Below are 18,200 nucleotides of genomic sequence, written 5' to 3' on the forward strand. Positions count from 1 at the left end.
ATTGAAAACACTGGTTCAAACAAAAAAAAGTGTACAGGAACACTCATAGCAGCCATGTTCACTATGGGCAAAAACCAGAAACTATGCAATTGTCCATGGGGAACAGGATCAACAAAACGAGGAAGATCCATAAGTGGCAATCTTGTTCTGCCCTGTGAAGGACGGAGTAAAATGGTTCGTTTGTGGGGGAAAAAAAATATGGTGGCTCCTCAACATGTCAGACACAGAATTCCACTGCAGCCTATATGCCCCCCAAAATTGAAAGTACAAGTACCCATATTCAGAGCAGCATTTCTCACCACAGCCAAAAGGGGGAAGCCACCCAAGCGTCCACTGACAGATGAATGGATAAACAAAATGTGGTTTATACACGATGGAACACGACTCAGCCTTAAAAACAAAGGGTGTTCTGACACAGGCTACAAGATGGATTGAACCTGGAAGTCATTACGCTGAGTGACATCAGCCCGTCACAGAAGGACAGATACCGTATGATTCCACTTACAGGAAGTATCCAGACACTCAATGTTGAATGTGACTGTAGGGGCTGAGGGGAAAGGGGAATGGGGAGTTGGTGTTGCATGCCTACGGTCTCCCTCGGGGAGAATGAGACAGTTCTGGAGAATGATGCACAACCGTGGGAACTCAGCCAAGACCAGGTAACTGTGTATCTGAAATGTTTTAAGGGATTAACGTTATTCTGTTTAGTCACCATGAAAAAGTGAATGAAAGACTGATGCATGTCACAACGTGGATAGACACTGAAAACAGCCCCAGTGACATAAGCCACGGAGAAGTACCACTCAGATTCGAGCTGTCTGTGCTCCTTGAATCCAGCAAGGTTACCCAAATAAAGTCCTAGGAGAAGGTCCAGAAGAAGAAAACTGGATCTGAACAGAGAAGACATTTCAGACCATCGGGCAGGTGGTGACAGCTGAAGTGGGCCTGTGGTCTGGGTTCAAATGTGGAAAGTGTCATGACTTCCTCACTAGGGGTTACGTGGTGTTTCCGTGGGACAGTGTCCCTGTTTGGGGTAAACTGCACCGAAGAAGCCCCTGTAAAGTGGCAAACGTAGTAAAGAAATGGCAGCTGGGGAGATAAAGCGCATTTGTGCAGCTGTGACAAGATGACTGTACTTTGAACTCACCGCAGAGTAAATGACTCTCCCAAACATCCATGTTAGCACAAAGTCACAGAAGCAGAGAGGACATCAGACTTCGGGATGAAGGCCAAGCCCTCCCAGATCCAGTTCACCCACCGTGGAGAGGCCACTCACCCTTGGAGGAGGCCACATGTTAGCAAGAGACTCGTGGGAGGATTAAATCGGGGGCCGCCATGTCTCGGGTGCACTAGAAGCAGTGGGATTTGGAATTCCAGTTTTCCACAAGGCTCCACCACAACCGGATTAGAACTGTGAAACAGCATGAAGGGAAGTCTCAGTAAAGCGGACTGGGGACGCCAGAAGGGGAGGTTGGAAGGGGGCGCCTGCCGCCTCGTGCCCGTGACAGACCCCACATCAGAATCCCCCACAGGAGAGACTCATCCATTCCAGGCCCCAAAAGTGAAGCTGGAGGGTTCATCTCCTACAAGAAATCACCATCCCTGCAGCTCAGCTGGGGAGAATCCTCCATCACTCGGAACCCCTGCCTTTCTTCAGGGGACTTTCCTTCCAAGAACCCCTCCCAACTTCTTCCTCCTTCTCCATGACATAACTTTCCTCTCCTTTGTTTCTTGCACTTGCCCGTGATGGGACCGGAGCTTGCTCAGCCCAGACTGCCGTTCTCTGCTCTTCCCAAATAAACCCATCTGGCTGGCAAATAACTGGCAGTTTGAGTTGAAGGCGAACAGAACTCATATTTATGACACTTGCAAGGAACAAAATCAATATACACTAATCACATGCATTTCTACGTGCTCCGAAGGAACCATCAGAAAGAGACTACGGAGAACAATCTAAGACTGCATCCAAAAGACCAAGACTCCTAGGAGTCCCCTGAACCAAGGAGGTGACAGACTGTCCTCTGACAGCCATGAGACACTGATGACAGACATGGAGGGAGACACACGGAGTCGGGGAGACACTCTGTGCTCAGGGAGGAACCGACACTGCGAAAATACCTCCTCTCCCCAAAGCCGTCACAGGGTCCACGCTCTCGTTCCCACATTTCCAGACTCCGGACCAACCCTGAAGTGGGTGTGGACACGGGAAGGACCCTGCAGGGCCGAGGCGGGGGAAGCACGAACCCCAAGGTGGGTGGCTGTTCCCTGACTGCAGATGTCTGAGGAGCCCCAGGAACCAAATCTGGGTGCACACAAACACAGACGCGGGACCCAGAGCACATCCGAGCCCAGAAAGGGGAGACCCCACAGCAACCCGCACAGCACCGTGGGAGGCCGTGTCACCGCACACAAGATCATGGAAGGCCCAGTATCTACACGGCACGCCCTTCCGTGGGGTCCTGAGACCACGCACCTCCTTGCCAGTCCCCACTCTCCTCCAGCAGCTGGTCCTGAGGAGGCTGCACTGCTGTCAGTGTGGATGCAGCCGCACGGCCTCCACAGTGGGTCCTGTCAGTGTGGATGTGAACCCACATCCTCCACGGCTGGTCCTGTCAGGGTGGGAGCAGCCCCACATCCTCCAGAAGTCTCCACAGTGGGTCTTGAGGAGGCCGGCTCCTGTCCCAGGGATGGCTGCACAGGCCAGGCTCAGGGCGGGAGCTGCGGTCTGGCGCCCTCTGCAGGCGGTGGAGGGCAGTGCAGGACTAGGGGAGCTCGCCCTTCAATGGATGCACCTGCTCCCTCAGAGGGTCTAGCTGAAGCCATTTCATTCTGGAAATTCAAGCTGCATGGAGCCCAGTAGCCCCCAGCTTCTCCAAAACTTGCTCAAGAACAATGACTTGGAAACAATATGGAATGACAACAGTCCCTGACCCAAGCAGTAGCACCGAACATGACCTTGGCCCTGAAGCAGGCCCACATTCGGATCTCAACTTGCTCTCAAGCCTGGCCCTGACCCCAACCCAAGACCCTAACCCTCGCCCCCAAACCAAACAATGTGCACAAGAATCAAAAGGTAGAAACTGCAAATATCCATCAACGGCGAATGCATAAACAAAGTGTGGTGAGGGGTTTGAATTCGGGTTCAGGTTCAGGTTTCAGGCAGAGTTTCAGATCAGGGTTAGGGTTTAGGGTCGGGGTGAGGATTTAGAGTGAGGGGCAAGGGAATAGTTATGCTTTAGGGCTTTAGGCTTATGAGTTAGGTCTTAACACTCAGGGCTTAGGGGATAAAGTTCAAGGTCAAATTTGGGGTTTGGGTTCATGCTGGGACTTGGGTTCAGGGTTCATAACTCAGAGTTCTGGTTTAGGATTTAGGTTCATGGTTCAGGGCTTGGATCCAGGACTCAGGTTCAGAGTCCAGGCTTCGGGTTCAATTTTAGGTTTGGCATTCGGGTTCCTTCCAGTCTGGGCTTTAAGGCCAGCTTAGGTTTCAGCATTAAAGTTAGGGGTTAATGATAGGTTTAGGGATGACACATTTTCTTCAGTTGTTACCAAGGACACAAAAATTTCTATCTGACCTTTCTAAATCTGCAATGCATTTCATCTGGGTGTCAGGAGCTGGTTTGGAATTTAGGATCCCAGCGACCCCCTACTGACCGAATTCTGGTCTTGCAGTCTCCCAGTCACCCAGAAGCGACTTTTGTCTTGGCCAAAACATACCCTTGGGAGAGAAGGGCGAGCTGGTGCTAAAGTTAGGATGATTTCACAATGGTAGAGGTGTGAAACCTGATATCATGGAAATGGCCGTGGAAAATGAAACAGGAGACAAATAATTGGTTGACTCCTGATTCTTCCACGATAACAAAGACCAAGTTTCCAACAGAATCTGATAATGTTCCCTAGGAAGGCCTATGGTACTCAAAACTAGTACCAGAAGAGGGCCCCCTCCCCTGCTTTAAACTAAGAATCACAGCAGGATACTTCCTTCTTTGTGTCAAAAATGAAATTTTATTATTTGGCTGTTCCAGTGTACAATTTCTGGAAGCACTGACAACATTTTCCTTTCTCAAATCCTCGTTAACACACGGGAAAATGCAGGCAATGTTGTAATGCACTGCTCACTGGAACACCAAGTACAAGGAACGCTATTCGAATAAGAAAAAGAAATCAAATATGAAACTCAGGAAAAGCACCTTTCTGGGCACTTAATGAGGATCCCTAACCATAAGATCTAACATCCCATCCTATGGAATTTACCCATATAAATCATCAATAACAATAGCCTGCTCACCACTATAACCACCTCACCATTGACCTCTAGGCTTGTAATACACACTCCAACCGCTAGAGACACAATTCTCAGCAGCAGAAAGGGACTTCCCTACACGTGGTGGACCAACTTTTACAGTGATGCCAAAAAATCCCACTCCTTGGAAATCCCAGCCATTAGAACACAGTCCCAGAAAGCACACCCAGAACTCAATAAAGGACAGACATCTCATGAGGCAGATGCTGCAGATCACCCCCATCCCACGAAGTAACTCAACAGTGGACTCTAGGCCTTTCCCCTTCCCGGGATTACATGGGGGTACCGCATTCTTCCAAAACTTCATCTTTTGAACAAAACAGAGTCCTGTGTGCAGGGTCACAATGAGCCCTCGAAAGCCAGACACCTTCTTGAGACCACACAGCCTCTCATGCCTATCCTAGCAGATGGAAGGTGCTGTTCTCCCCAACTTCTGTACCAACTAGAGGTACTTGGAACAAGTCTTGCCATAGTCCATGCAAAAGACATATTCTTCATCTGCAAAAGGATGGATGGTGAAACACCATGGATTCCCCGCACCTTCTTGAACCTAGGTAAACTGGAGATATAGCTTGGCCAGAGCTATTATCCCCAATCCCCTACACACACACACACACACACACACACACACACACACACACACCCTTCCCTTGTGCACTCCAGACCAGTTTCCAACCACCTTGCTCATTCACAGCCATCGCCTCTGCAGTGCAGTACAGTAGTACTGAGGTGCTAGGATTGAGGGGCTAGGTGCTAAGCCAGCATCTTGGACCCATGTACTATCAGAAATAAATATTCATTTTATTAGCAGATGCATCCCAGAAGATCTTACCACCACAGCCATTAGAAAAGTCATTACAACAGAGGTCCTAACAACATGTGCCAGTCTCCACTGGTCCACTCCCTGGCTCCAGGGATTGGCTCATCCATGGGCATGTGACCTGGTCCCACCCAATGAGGTGGGAGGACCTCGGGTATCAGCCTGCAGAGCCAAGCATGGTGTGGACCACCCAGACCAGGGGTTTTCCATCACAACTGCAGAAGTGGCCTAGGCCAAGCACGTACCAGTGCCACCAAGGGCCCAGGAAGACAGGTGCTCCATAACATTGCTGAGAACTGATCTGGACTCATCCTGAAGCCCACACATGCTAGAACTCTGCTAACTCAGGAGAACCCTCAATGTGCTCATGGTCTTGGCCTGAACAAGATGACCATCTATGTTGTATATAACCCGCAAGATATACCCGACAGTCTATGGGGATACACTCAGCCAAGCAATACCTACATGGAATTCAAGCACAGACAAACATCTTGTGGCAAGCTCCAGGCCTACAGAGAAATGCGGGGGGATTCCTGAGGCCTTAATTGTTAGCCAATCCCACTATCATCCTTTTTTCCCTTCAAGTGGAGGGGCCGGGGTCTGGCAGGATAGATCCCAGTGTACTCCTATCTGCCATGGGAAAAGAAGAGCCCTCTCTCCCCATCATCCACCATGTTGCAAATCTGGGGTGTGGGAAACTACCTCCCAAGGGCCAAATGGGACCGCCCCCTGTATTCTGTCAATCAAGTGTGGCTGGAACATTAGCTGTGGACGGTGTGTGGCTGCTTTCAAGCCACAATACAAGAGTGGAGTCACTGTATGAGAGACCACATGGATTGCAACACCTACCAGAAAATCTTTACAGAAAACTTTATAGAAAAGTCTGTGCTGACCTCTGGTCTCAAAGATCCTAGGGTCATGTCACTTCTTTGAGTGGAACATAGCACCTTCTGGGTAAAATTGAATTTCTTCACCCCCAGAGGCAAGGACTTCCATCCTTTTAGCCAGAACTCCATCTCCATCCTCCTGCATTTATACCTTGAGTGACACGTCTACAATTCTGCAGCCAGCAGGAATTCAGTGTAGTTTACATGATGGTGATGCTCAGAAATGGAAGTGTAAGTGTGAACTTGCGAGTGTGAGATGTGTTTCCTCTTTGTTAGCCACAGTGTGCAAGGAGAACACAGTATAGTATTGTGCTTTCTGTCCCACAGGAATGGCCACGTTATGTGGTTCTGTATGATCTCAGAAGAAGGCCACCTTCACAGAACAAACTTCATCTGCGAGGACTCCCAAATCCCTCGTCCTGGACACTATGTTCCACGGAGGCTGGAGGCACAGAGAAGGACAGAGACTCTCCCTGCCCATCAGGGTTTTGAAGGATGCCTTCTGTTCCAGGACAAAAGATCCTGAAAACATTCCTCCACCTGTCATCCAGACAGGCATCTGTGAGAGAGATCTACTCCATGCAGAAAGCACAGACCGAGAGAAAATAAATGACAGTCTTGTGTGGCAGGTGCCATGACAGGGGACACTCAGGAGAACTGGGGCTATGCAGGGTTGGCCAGACCCAGGGGCAGGGGGACCCGGAATGCATTAGGAGGGTGATCACAGCTGTGTCACTACAGGGAATGCTCAGGAGGACTGGGGGTGTGCAGGGTTGGCCAGACCAGGAGGCAGGGGGACTGGGAGTGCGCCAGGAGGATGTCAGTTGTTCCCCCTGTGTGGCTACACATGTCAGTGTGACCGGCATTGTCCAGGACGGAAATGACAGGGCAGGCAAGGGACAGTGTCCCTAAACTGACTTCTGCAAGGCCAAAGTTTGGTACGAGATTTCTTTCAGCACAATTTCATTTTACATGCATCTATGAGTTCCTAAAGCTGATTGTGTAGAACATGAAGTACGTAGTTGGCCATTGCTTTCAAGTCTGAGGTGTTGAGGGTTGAGCACACTTGATAATTCTTTTTGTTGCTTTCAGAGTATGATGACTTTTCCTGCCTTCATCTCTGACCCAAGAACAGGGAACAAAGGCAACACAGATCTACGCTTTGAAAACTCGAGAGAAGTCTGCAAACCCAAGTTCTCAGAGGAGCTAAAGGTTCAGGACCAGGGTGACAGAAAGGGGAAGCAGATAGCAAGGCACCAAAAGAACATGTCATATATGTGTGAACTGGTCCACTTCTCTACCCGTCAGAAGTAAGCCATGCCTGACAGGTGGGAGTCACAACTGCACCTGGTCCGTCTGTTTGCTGCCCTTGAGCACAGCAGAGGATGTGCTGAGCTGGGTGTGGCTGTCGCAGGGAGATGAGCAGCTGGCCACAGATGCTACCTGCCAAGTACCTGTAGGACCAGCTCATGGGCCTCAGCTAAGATGAAACAATAATTATGTTTCGTTACCTACTTCCTGGGACAGGTAATGTGCTCAGTGCTTTGGTGACTATATCCTCTCTCATTTTATTTTTTAAAAACTCTTTAGGCAGGAAGATTGACATACAAAAAGCTGTCCATAGGTAATGTTTGCAACTTGACCCTGAACCTTACTCTAATATCTAGTTAAGATATACTTGATTTAGAAGATCGCTCATAAATTAGAGGATTGTTTGTAGGAGATAAGAAATTCGGGAACCAACCTTCTTCTGTCTTATTGTCCCTTGAATCTGGTAAGTTGAAACACGTTCGGCCACGTGCTATCTGGAGAGTGGCCACACGGGGGCAACAGTGAGTAAACAGTGGCAAAAACCCCAGTACAAAGCCAGTTCTTCATCCTGTCACATGTTGTCCATTCAAGGTTTACAGATCACTTTATAGATTATGAAAAGTGGGACTTTGTTGAATTCTTTAAAAACCAAACTCATTCTTTCAACCTGTTAAAAGTGGAATATGTTTGCAGAAATCTCGGAGTTGGTGAGCAGATGAAGGCCTAGGAAAAGGCTACTACTATTGAATCTATTCAGGTCTACTTAGGAAACAAGGATGACTTCTATTCAACTTCTTTTCAGGAAAAATTTGTGTCAGCTAACAGTACTGAATCAACACAAAATAGTGCAGCTCAGAGGAAAATACAGGAGAACCAACAGCCTCCAGAAGCAGAGAAAGAGCCACACCCAGGAACCAAAAAGACATACCACCGAGCCTCTGCTCAGGCCAATATGCAGTCTGCAGATCCTCTGGAGCTAGAATGCCCCCAGTGGCCCTGGGAATCGTGGGTCAGGCAGAGCACACACCCTGATGCTGCACTGTTGGAACCCGTGACTAGTCTCCTGGTCCCTTCCTCCACGAGACAGCCCCTACCCGCTGACGACTCCAGCCTGCTTCTTAGAACTCCCACCCCCCTTTCTGACCCCATCATTCACTTTTCCCATCACTGCCATAGCATAGAGTACGTTTAACTACATACTATTCTGTCATTAAATGGTTTTTGTTATGTCTGCTTTGAAACTATACTTTGCATCATCTACCCTGATGTAGAATCACTTGTTGCACTGCATCGTTTAACTGTGGACTCCTAGTGCCCTCACAGTATCATAGGGCTAGTGTCCTGGGCAAGGTCCGAACTAAGCCGGCTCAATGTTGCATTAAAGGCCTGATCCAGGTACTGCTACTCTTGTGCAAGTAAGACAGCACATGGCCAGTCAGGCAAAAACTTGGTTTTGGTTCAGAATTGCTCAAGGCCCCTCAGCTACATCGGATGGTATGGGGGCACACCCTGAAGACACTTGCTACTCCAATGTTGCCCTGGGGAATTTCCATGGAACAGCCATTGTGTCCAATGGGGGAGCTCAATAGGAGTGGGGAGGATGGGAGTCAGAACTGCTGAGATAGAATCCATCTTGGAGACTGCCTAGAACTTCCAAGTAGTTCATTCTATAGTCTTGAATGAATCAGTTAATCTAAAAATATTTCCTCATTTTAGAAATGATGAGCCTGAAACTCCTAGGAAGTGAGTCTCCTTGGTCATATTGGAAATCAGCGAAAGAGCCAGACTGAGATGTGAGATGGCCTCCAGCATGATCCCCACAGTAGCTTTAACTAGAGCCACGATCACACATTTTACTTTCTTGGACTCCCAGACTCTCATGGGTCTCTTCATGGGGCATATTCTGGGGACAAAGGTCATGTCAGTGCCACAGAATCCTCTGACACTGGTTATAACGAGATTCTGTGATGCCAATGGAGTCCCAAGCCATAGGCCATCTCAAAGTTTGTCTGCAAAGATATGGTGGGTGGGAAACCCACATGCTGACAAAGGGTAGAGGAAGGTGGGAAAAGACAGTGAAAGATGGGGTGCTCACATCACATCTGGCCCCAGATGACACGGTGGTGTCCAGCAGGCAAGTCCCCCAAATGCCCCCCAGGCCCTTCACAAAACTCACACCTAGGGTTTGAAGCTGAGCTTCATACATGGGTCATGAATGCTCCAGCTAGCTCAGGGAAGCATGACACAGGACATAATGAAGCCATAGCCTTGACAGATGTGTATTCATGGAGCAATAGATTTCTCCAAATATATTCTGAAATGGTAAAAAATTCATTAATAAAATGTGGATACCTTTGATTAAAAAGAAAGTCATACTTGTTCAATTAGTAAATATTTATGGAGTATCTACTTAGTGGAAATGTATGGATGCATCTAGTCCTACCTGGGAACTTGCAAAGAGCATGGGATATAATCAGTGGATCAACGATAGGAAGGAACGAAGGCTAAGGGCTAAGAGAGCCATCCTATTCAGAGAGACCCATTAAGGAAGCCCACTGAGAAGATGGTTTTCAGCCAAAACCAGAAAGACAGGGCCAGCAAATACATATGTGGAAAAAGTGATAAGCAACTCTATTTTCAATTATTTTGACCATTAAACATAAATGTCAAGAAATATTGTCTTAAGTGTTGCCTTGGAACATTTAGTTCTTCTCCATAACTATTTGGGTTACACGCTAACCTTTACTCACTTTAAAATACTCTAAGAAAATGTCTTATTTAAGCATGGACATCTTGAATTAAAAGGCAGTGAATTAACCCTAGCAAACCCCTATGCCTACCCCTAAACCCTACCTCTAACCCCAACCCCTTACCCTAACTTGACCCTAAACCCTGACCCTAAACCTGACCCCAACCTAACCCCAGGTTGGGCTCAGAGGGGTCTCTCCCCAGAGACCTGCCTCCAAACCCCATGAACTGGGAATATCCGAGCAATTCCAGAGGACTCCACATGCCACCCAGAAGGAAACCATGTTGTCTGAAACTCTGGAAATGATTTAGAGCAGGAGAAATCTGCATGTGCACCTAAGGCCACCCCCACATTCAGTGGCCCGCTGGACACAAGCCTGGAGCCTGACGCACACCCTCAACTCAGCGCTCTGGGAGTCCTACCATACAGCTGGCAGATTGAATCTGGCACGATCAAAGGCCCCAACCCCATGGCCAGAGGACTGGCTCCAAATCCCCAGGGAATGGGGATACCAGAACAAAGCAGAGGGCTCATCCTGCAACAAAGTCAGAAATCATGCCTTTTGGAACCCTAGAAAGGATTTGAGCAGGAAAAATCTGAATGAAATCTTGAACCATTTGTTAGAGTATTTTACAGTGAGTAAAGGTTAGCATGTAACCTAAATAGTTACGGAGAAGAACCAATTATTTATTTATACTTTCACACCATATTGAATGCAAAGCCTGAGCCTGATACTCTCCTTAACTCTAGTCCTTAATTCAAATGTCCTTGAAGGACTCCACAACTAAGCAGATCACACCTTCCATGCTTCTGGGACTACCCTTATCCAGCTTAAGGCATAGGTGTAAACATGAACACACCTTTCTACAAAAAGGACATACAAGCACCCAAGAGACACATGGAAAAGCGCTCCACATCAATAGCCATCAGGGGAATACAAATCAAAACCACAATGAGATACCACCTTACAACAGCTGGCGTGGCTAAAATTATCAAGGCAGGGAATAACAAATGTTGGCAAGGATGTGGTGAAAGGGGAACACTTACACTGCTGGTGGGAATGCAAGCTCATACAGCCACTCTGCCAAATGTTATCGAGTTTCTTCAGGAACTTAAAAATAAAGCTGCCCTATGACCCAGCAATTGCATTACTAGGTATTTACCCCAACGATACAGACTGAGTGAAAAGTAGTGGCACCTGCCCCCCAGTGTTGACTTCAGTAATATCCACTCTAGCCAAACTATGGAAAGAGCCCAGATATCCACAGACACATGAATGGATAAAGGAAGATGTGGTTCATTTCTAACACGGAATATTATTCAGTCATCTGGGAGGATGAAGACTTACCATCACATCCACCTGGATGGAACTGGAGGCTATTATGCTGAGTGAAATTAGTCTATCAGGGAAAGACAAATGGCACATGGGTTCACTCATGTGTGAAATAAGAGAAACACCATAGAGGATCAGAGGGGAAGGAAGGGAAAACTGAATGGGAAGTCACCAGAGAGGGAGAAAAACCATAAGACACTCCTCATTAGAGAAACAAACTGAGGGTTGCTGGAGGGGAGGTGGATGGGGGATGGGGTAACTGGGTGATGGGCATTAAGGAGGGCACATGGTGTAATGAACACTGGGTGTTATACACACCTGATCTATTATTGAACACTACATCTGAAATGAATGATGTGCTATAAGTTGGCTCCCTGAATTTAAGTTGAATAAAAAGAACTCAAGCAAACACTCCTAAAACTTTGTATGGAACCACCAAAGGTACTGAACAGCCAATGCAATCTTGAGAAAGAAAAACAAAGCGGGGGGAGTCACAAGTCCAGATTTCAAGTTATACTACAAAGCTGTAGTCATCCTAATGGTATGGTACTGGCACAAAAATACACACAGTGACCAAGGGAACAGGATAGAAGCTCATTTATAAACCAACAATTCTGTGGCCAATTAATCTTCCAGAAACAGGCAAGAATATTGAAAAGAAAAAGGACAGTCTCTACAACAAACGGTGTTGGGAAAACTGGACAGCTATGCACAAAAGAATGAAATTACTCTGCTTCCTTACACCATACAGACAAATGAACTCAAAAGTTTCAAGATCTCAGTGGAAGACCTGAAACCATAAAAATCTTATAAAACAGCACAGACAGTAACTTCTTGACATGGACCAAGGCAACATTTTTCTAGACTGTCTCCTGAGACAAAGGCAATAAAAGCAAAAATCAAGTACTGGGACCATATCAAAATAGTCTCTGCTCAGCAGAAGAACTATGAAGAAGTAATAATAAGACGACAAGTTACTGAAAGGGAGAAGATATTTGCAAATATTCTATGCAATAAAGGAATAATGTCCAAAATACATAGAATGGATACAACTCAACACCCAAAAAACAAACAATCTAGTTAAAAAATAGTCAGAAGACATGAACAGACATTTCTCAAAAGAAGAAATACTGATGGCCAACAGTCGCATGAAAAGATATTTACCATCATCAAACCTCAATGAATAACAAAATAAAAGAAACATGTGGACAATAATACAATAATGGTAGGGACTTTAACACACCTTTCATTGCAATGGACAGATTATCTAAGCAAATCAACAAGGAAATTAGGGTTTCGAATGACATATGGGACCAGATGGACTTCACAGATATATGCAAAACATTCCATCCCAAAGCAACAGAGTACACATTCTTCTATAGTGCACAGGGAATGTTCTCCAGAACAGATCACATACTGGGTCACAAATCAGATCTCAAACAGTACCAAAAGATGGGGGTCATTCCCTGCATATTTTCAGACTACAATGCTTTGAAAATGGAACTCAATCAGAAGAGGAAAGTTGGAAGGAACTCAAATACATGGAGGCTAAAGAGCATCCTACTAAAGAATGAATGGGTCAGCCAGTCAATTCAAGAAGAATTTTGGGCACCTGGGTGGCTCAGTAGGTTAAGCCTCTGCCTTCAGCTCAGGTCATGATCTCAGGGTCCTGGGATCGAGTCCCGCATCGGGCTCTCTGCTTGGCAGGGAATCTGCTTCCTCCTCTCTCTCTCTCTCTGCCTGCCTCTCTGCCTACTTGTGGTCTCTCTCTGTCGAATAAATAAATAAAATAGAAAAAAAAGAAGAATTTTTAAAAACTATGGAAACAAATGAGAATGAAAACACAACTGTTCAATACCTTTGGGATGCAGGAAAGGCAGCCACAAGAGGAGAATATATAGCATTACAAGTCTTTCTCAAGAAGCAACAAAGGACAAATACAAAACCTGACCCTACACCTAAAGGAACTGTAGAAAGAGCAGCATAGAAAGCCTAAACCTAGAAGGAGAAGAGAAATAATAAAGATTAGAGCAGACATCAATGAAGTAGAAACCAAGAGAATTGCAGAACAGATCAACAAAACTAGAAGCTGGTTCTTTGAAAGAATTAATAAGATTGATACATCCCTGGCCAGACTTCTCCAAAAGAAAAGAGAAAGGACCCAAATCAAAATCTTGAATGAGTAAGGAGAAATCACACCCAACACCAAAGAACTACAAACAAATAAAATAACATAGGGTGGTAAGTCTATGTCAACAAATCAGGCAGTCTTGAAGAAATGGATGCATTCCCAGAAACATAGAAATGACCAAAACTGAACTGGGAAGCACGGAAAACCTGAAGAGACCCATAATTAGCAAGGAAATTGAAGCAGTCATCAAAAATCACCCAGGAAACAAGAGCCCAGTGCCAGATGGCTTCCCAGGGGGAATTGTACCAAACATTTAAAGAAGATTTAATAGCTCTTCTTTTGAAGTGTTTCCAAAAAATGGAACTGGAAGGAAAACTTCCAAACCCTTTGGGTGAGGCCAGCATTACCTCGATCCCAAAACCAGACAAAGACCCCACCGAAAAGGAGAATTACTGACCACCATCCCTGATAAATATGGATGCAAAAATTCTCACCAGCATAATAGCCAACAGGATCCAACAGGATGAGTCACCATGACCAAATCGAATTTATTCTTGGGCTGTAAGGGTGGATCGACAACCAGAAATCAATCAATGTAATACACTACCTTAATAGAAGAAAGAACGAGAACCACAGCTTCCTCTCAATACATGCAGAAAAAGTATTTGGCAAATTACAGTATCCTTTCTTGTTCAAAACTCTTCATCATGGAGAGATAGAGGGCTCATGCATCCATATCATAAACGACATCTATGAAAAACCCACAGTGAATATCACTCCCAATGGGGAAAAACTGAGAGCTTTTCCCTTCAGGTCAGGACATGACAGGGATGCCCATTCTCATCACTGTTGTTCAACATAGTACTAGAATTCTTAGCCTCAGCATTCAGACAACAAAAAGAAATAAAAGGCATCCAGATTGGCAAGGAAGAAGTCAAACTCTCACTCTTTGAAGACAATAGGATACTTTCTGTGGAAAACTCAAAAGACTCCGCCCCCAAATTGCTAGAAATCATCCAGGAATTCTGTGAAGTGGCAGAATATAAAATCAATGCACAGGAACCATTGACATTTGTCTACAGCAACAATGCAAAGAAGAAAGAGAAATTAAAGAGTCCATCCCATGTATAACTACACCCAATACCATAAGATTCTTAGGAATCCATCTAATCAAAGAGGGAAAGTAACTGTACTCCGAAAACTAAACAACAGTCAAGAAAGAAATGGAGGAAGACACAAAGAAAGGGAAAAACATTCCATGTCATGGATTGGAAGAACAAATATTGTGAAAATGTCTATGCTCCCTAGAACAATCCACAGATTCAATACAATCCCTATCAAAACACCACCCGCATTTTTCACAGAACTAAAGAAATCATCCCCAAATCTGTATGAAAGCAGAAAAGACACAGAATAGCCAAACCAATGTTGAAAAAGAAAACCAAAGTTGGTGGCATCACAATTCCAGATTTCAAGCTCTATTACACAGCTGCAATCATCAAGACTATATGGTACTGGCACAAAAACAGACACACATATCAATGGAACAGAATAGAGAAACTAGAAATGGACCCTCAAAGCTAGGGTCAACTAATGTTCCTCAAAGTAGGTAAGACTATCCAATGGGGGAAAAGAGTGTCTTCAATAAATGGTGCTGGGAACACAGGACAGCCACATGCAGAAGAATGAAACTAGACCATTTCCTTATACTATACACAAAAAATAGACTCCGAATGGACGAAAGACATCAAAGTGAGACCGGAATTCATCCAAATCCTTGAGAAGAACACAGGCAGCAACTTCTTTGACCTCACCCAGAGAAATTTCTTGCTAGACAGTCTCCAAAGGGGAGAGAAACCAAAGCAAAAACAAAATGTTGGGATTTCATCAAGATAGAAAGCTTTTACACAACTAAGGAAACAGTCAACAAAATCAAAAGGCAACAAACACAGAAGATATTTTCAAATGACATTATCAGATAAAGGGCTAGTATCCAAAACCTAGAAAGAACTTACCAAACTCAACACCCACAAAACAAATAATCCAATCAAGACATGGGCCAAAGACATGAATGGACATTTCTCCAAAGAAGACATCTAAATGGCCAACAGACATGTAGAAAGGTGCTCAACATCCCTCCACATTAGGGAAATACAAATCAAATCCACAATGAGATACACCTTAGACCAGTCAGAATGGCTAAAATGAACAAGTCAGGAAATGACAGGTGTTGGTGAGGATGTGGAGAAAGGGGAACCCACCTACACCATTGGTGGGAATGCAAGCTGGTGAAGCCACCCTGGAAAACAGTGTGGAGGTTCCTCAGGAAGTTGAAAATAGAGCTACCCTATAACCCTGTAATTGCCCTCCTGGGTACTTACCCCAAAGATACAAATGTAGTAATCTGAAGGGGCACCTGCACCCCAATGTCTATAGAACAATGCCCACAATAGCCAAAGTACGCAAAGAACCCAGATGTCCATCGACAGATGAATGGATATATAAGGATAAGTATACCGCTGAATGTTACATGACCATCAAAAAATGAAATCTTGGAGCACCTTGGTGGCTCAGTGGGCTAAGCCTCTGCCTTTGGCTCAGGTCATGTTCTCATGATCCTGGGATTGAGCCCCACACTGGGTTCTCTGCTCGGCGGAGACCCTGCTTCCCCTTCTCCCTCTGCCTGCCTCTCTGCCTGCTTGTGATCACTCTCTCTGTGTCAAATAAATAAATAAAATCTTTTAAAAAACCGAAATCTTGCTATCTGCAATGACATCGATGGAAGTAGAGGATAATTATGGTAAGTGAAATAAGTCAATCAGAGGAGGACAATTATCCTATGATACCTCTGATATGTAGAATTTAAGAAACAAGGCAGAGGATCATAGGGGAACAGAGGAGAAAAGGAAGCAAGATGAAACCAGAGAGGGAGACAAAGCATAAGACACTTAATCTCAGGAAACAAACTGAGGGTTTCTGAAGGGGAGGTGGGTGGGAGAATGGGGTGGCTGGGGGATGGGCATTGGGGAGGGTATGTGCTGTGGTAAGCACTGTGTGTTGTGTAAAACTGAAGGACTTCAAACCTGTACCCCTGAAACAAATGTCACATTATATGATCATAATAAAAAAGAAATGAAAGAAAAATATTTAGAACGAATAAGTAAACTAAGTAAAAATAAATAAATAATCTTACTGAAGAAAGAAAGAAGACAAACAAGTGATTGAGCGACCTAGAGTCACCACACTCCAATTTCAAGCTAGATTACAAAGCTGTTGTCATCAAAACAGTATGGGACTGGCATAAAAACAGACACAAAGGTCGATGGAACACAACAGAAAGCTCAGAAACTGATAATCATAGTACTTTTGGCAAAGTTTATTCATTAGTATATTAAAAGTATATTTATATGGAGAGGGTGGTTGGATTATGGACATTGGGGAGGGTATGTGCTATGGTGAGTGCTGTGAAATGTGTAAGCCTGACGATTCATAGACCTGCACACCTGGGGCAAATAATACATTATATCTTAATAAAAATAATTAATAAAAAAAGTACATTTAAACTTAGCTGTGATAGAATTATTAACTTTGAATGGGAATTAGTAATATTTTTTTTTAAAGATTTTATTCATTTATTTGACAGACAGAGATCACAAGTAGGCAGAGAGGCAGAGAGAGGAGGAAGCAGGCTCCCCGCCGAGTGGAGAGCCCGATGCGGGGCTCAATCCCAGGACCTGGGATCATGACCCGAGCTGAAGGCAGAGGCCTTAACCCACTGAGCCACCCAGGCGCCCCGGGAATTAGTAATATTAATGTCCTATTCCAACTGTTGCCTCCAATAAATGCATTTCCTTAAAGACGTTGTTTTCTATAAATATATTATAAAATAAGGATGATTTAGAATCCACATTTTTAAGAGACATTAAATTCACTTTAGTGAACCTATCACAGAAAAGGAAATATAGATATCCATCATCACAACTGAGAACATCACAAAAGGAGACAATCAGACACAATCTGGTGTCTGATGGAAGAATAGAATACTACTTAAGTAGTTCTGCCCCCGTGTCCAACATGTCGAAAGCTATAGAGCCAGCTAGTCAGTTACAAAAACACAGACGTCAGAGAAAAGTCCTAAGAAAGAGTGTGAAGATGTCACCAATGAAGTCCACACTGCATATATTCCGACAGGAAAAATAATTTCCCGACAAATAAACTGTAAGACGAAAGAAGAAAAGAAAGGTAAAGAAAGATAGAAAGGAAGAAAGAAACCAGGAAAGAGAGAGAGAGAGAGAGAGAGAAAGAAAGAAAGAAAGAAAGATAGACAAGGCAAGAAACCTCAGAAACTAACCCACACATGTATGGTCTTAACTTATGATACAGCAGCAAAAAATATATAGTGGGGAAAGGAGTGTGTCTTCAGTAAACGGTACAGGGAAAACTGCACACTAAATGCAGGAGAATGTAACTGGATCACTGTCTTACACCACACAAAAAAATTATGAATGGATGAATGACCTGAACGTAAGAACTGAATCCATAAAGCTCCAAGAAGAAAACACAGGTAGTAAGTTTCTCCATATTGGTTTTGGTGAAGAGTCTTTTACATCAGACACCAAAAGCAAAGGCAACTAAAGCAAAAACAAACAAGTGGAAGGACATCAAA

General features: G+C 44.8%; 1 long non-coding RNA gene across 1 annotated transcript in view; it reads right to left on the reverse strand.

Moving 5' to 3' along the window:
- Window positions 1-1,344: 1,344 nt before the first annotated feature.
- Window positions 1,345-18,200, reverse strand: part of LOC308347254 — a 71,543-nt gene continuing 54,687 nt past the window's right edge. Inside the window, exon 5 of the long non-coding RNA XR_013967235.1 lies at window positions 1,345-1,411. This is a non-coding gene — a long non-coding RNA (uncharacterized lncRNA). The remainder of the gene's footprint in view (window positions 1,412-18,200) is intronic.

This window comes from Martes martes (assembly GCF_963455335.1).
Source record: "Martes martes genome assembly, chromosome: 8".
In the NCBI taxonomy this organism is placed as follows: Eukaryota; Metazoa; Chordata; class Mammalia; order Carnivora; family Mustelidae; genus Martes; species Martes martes.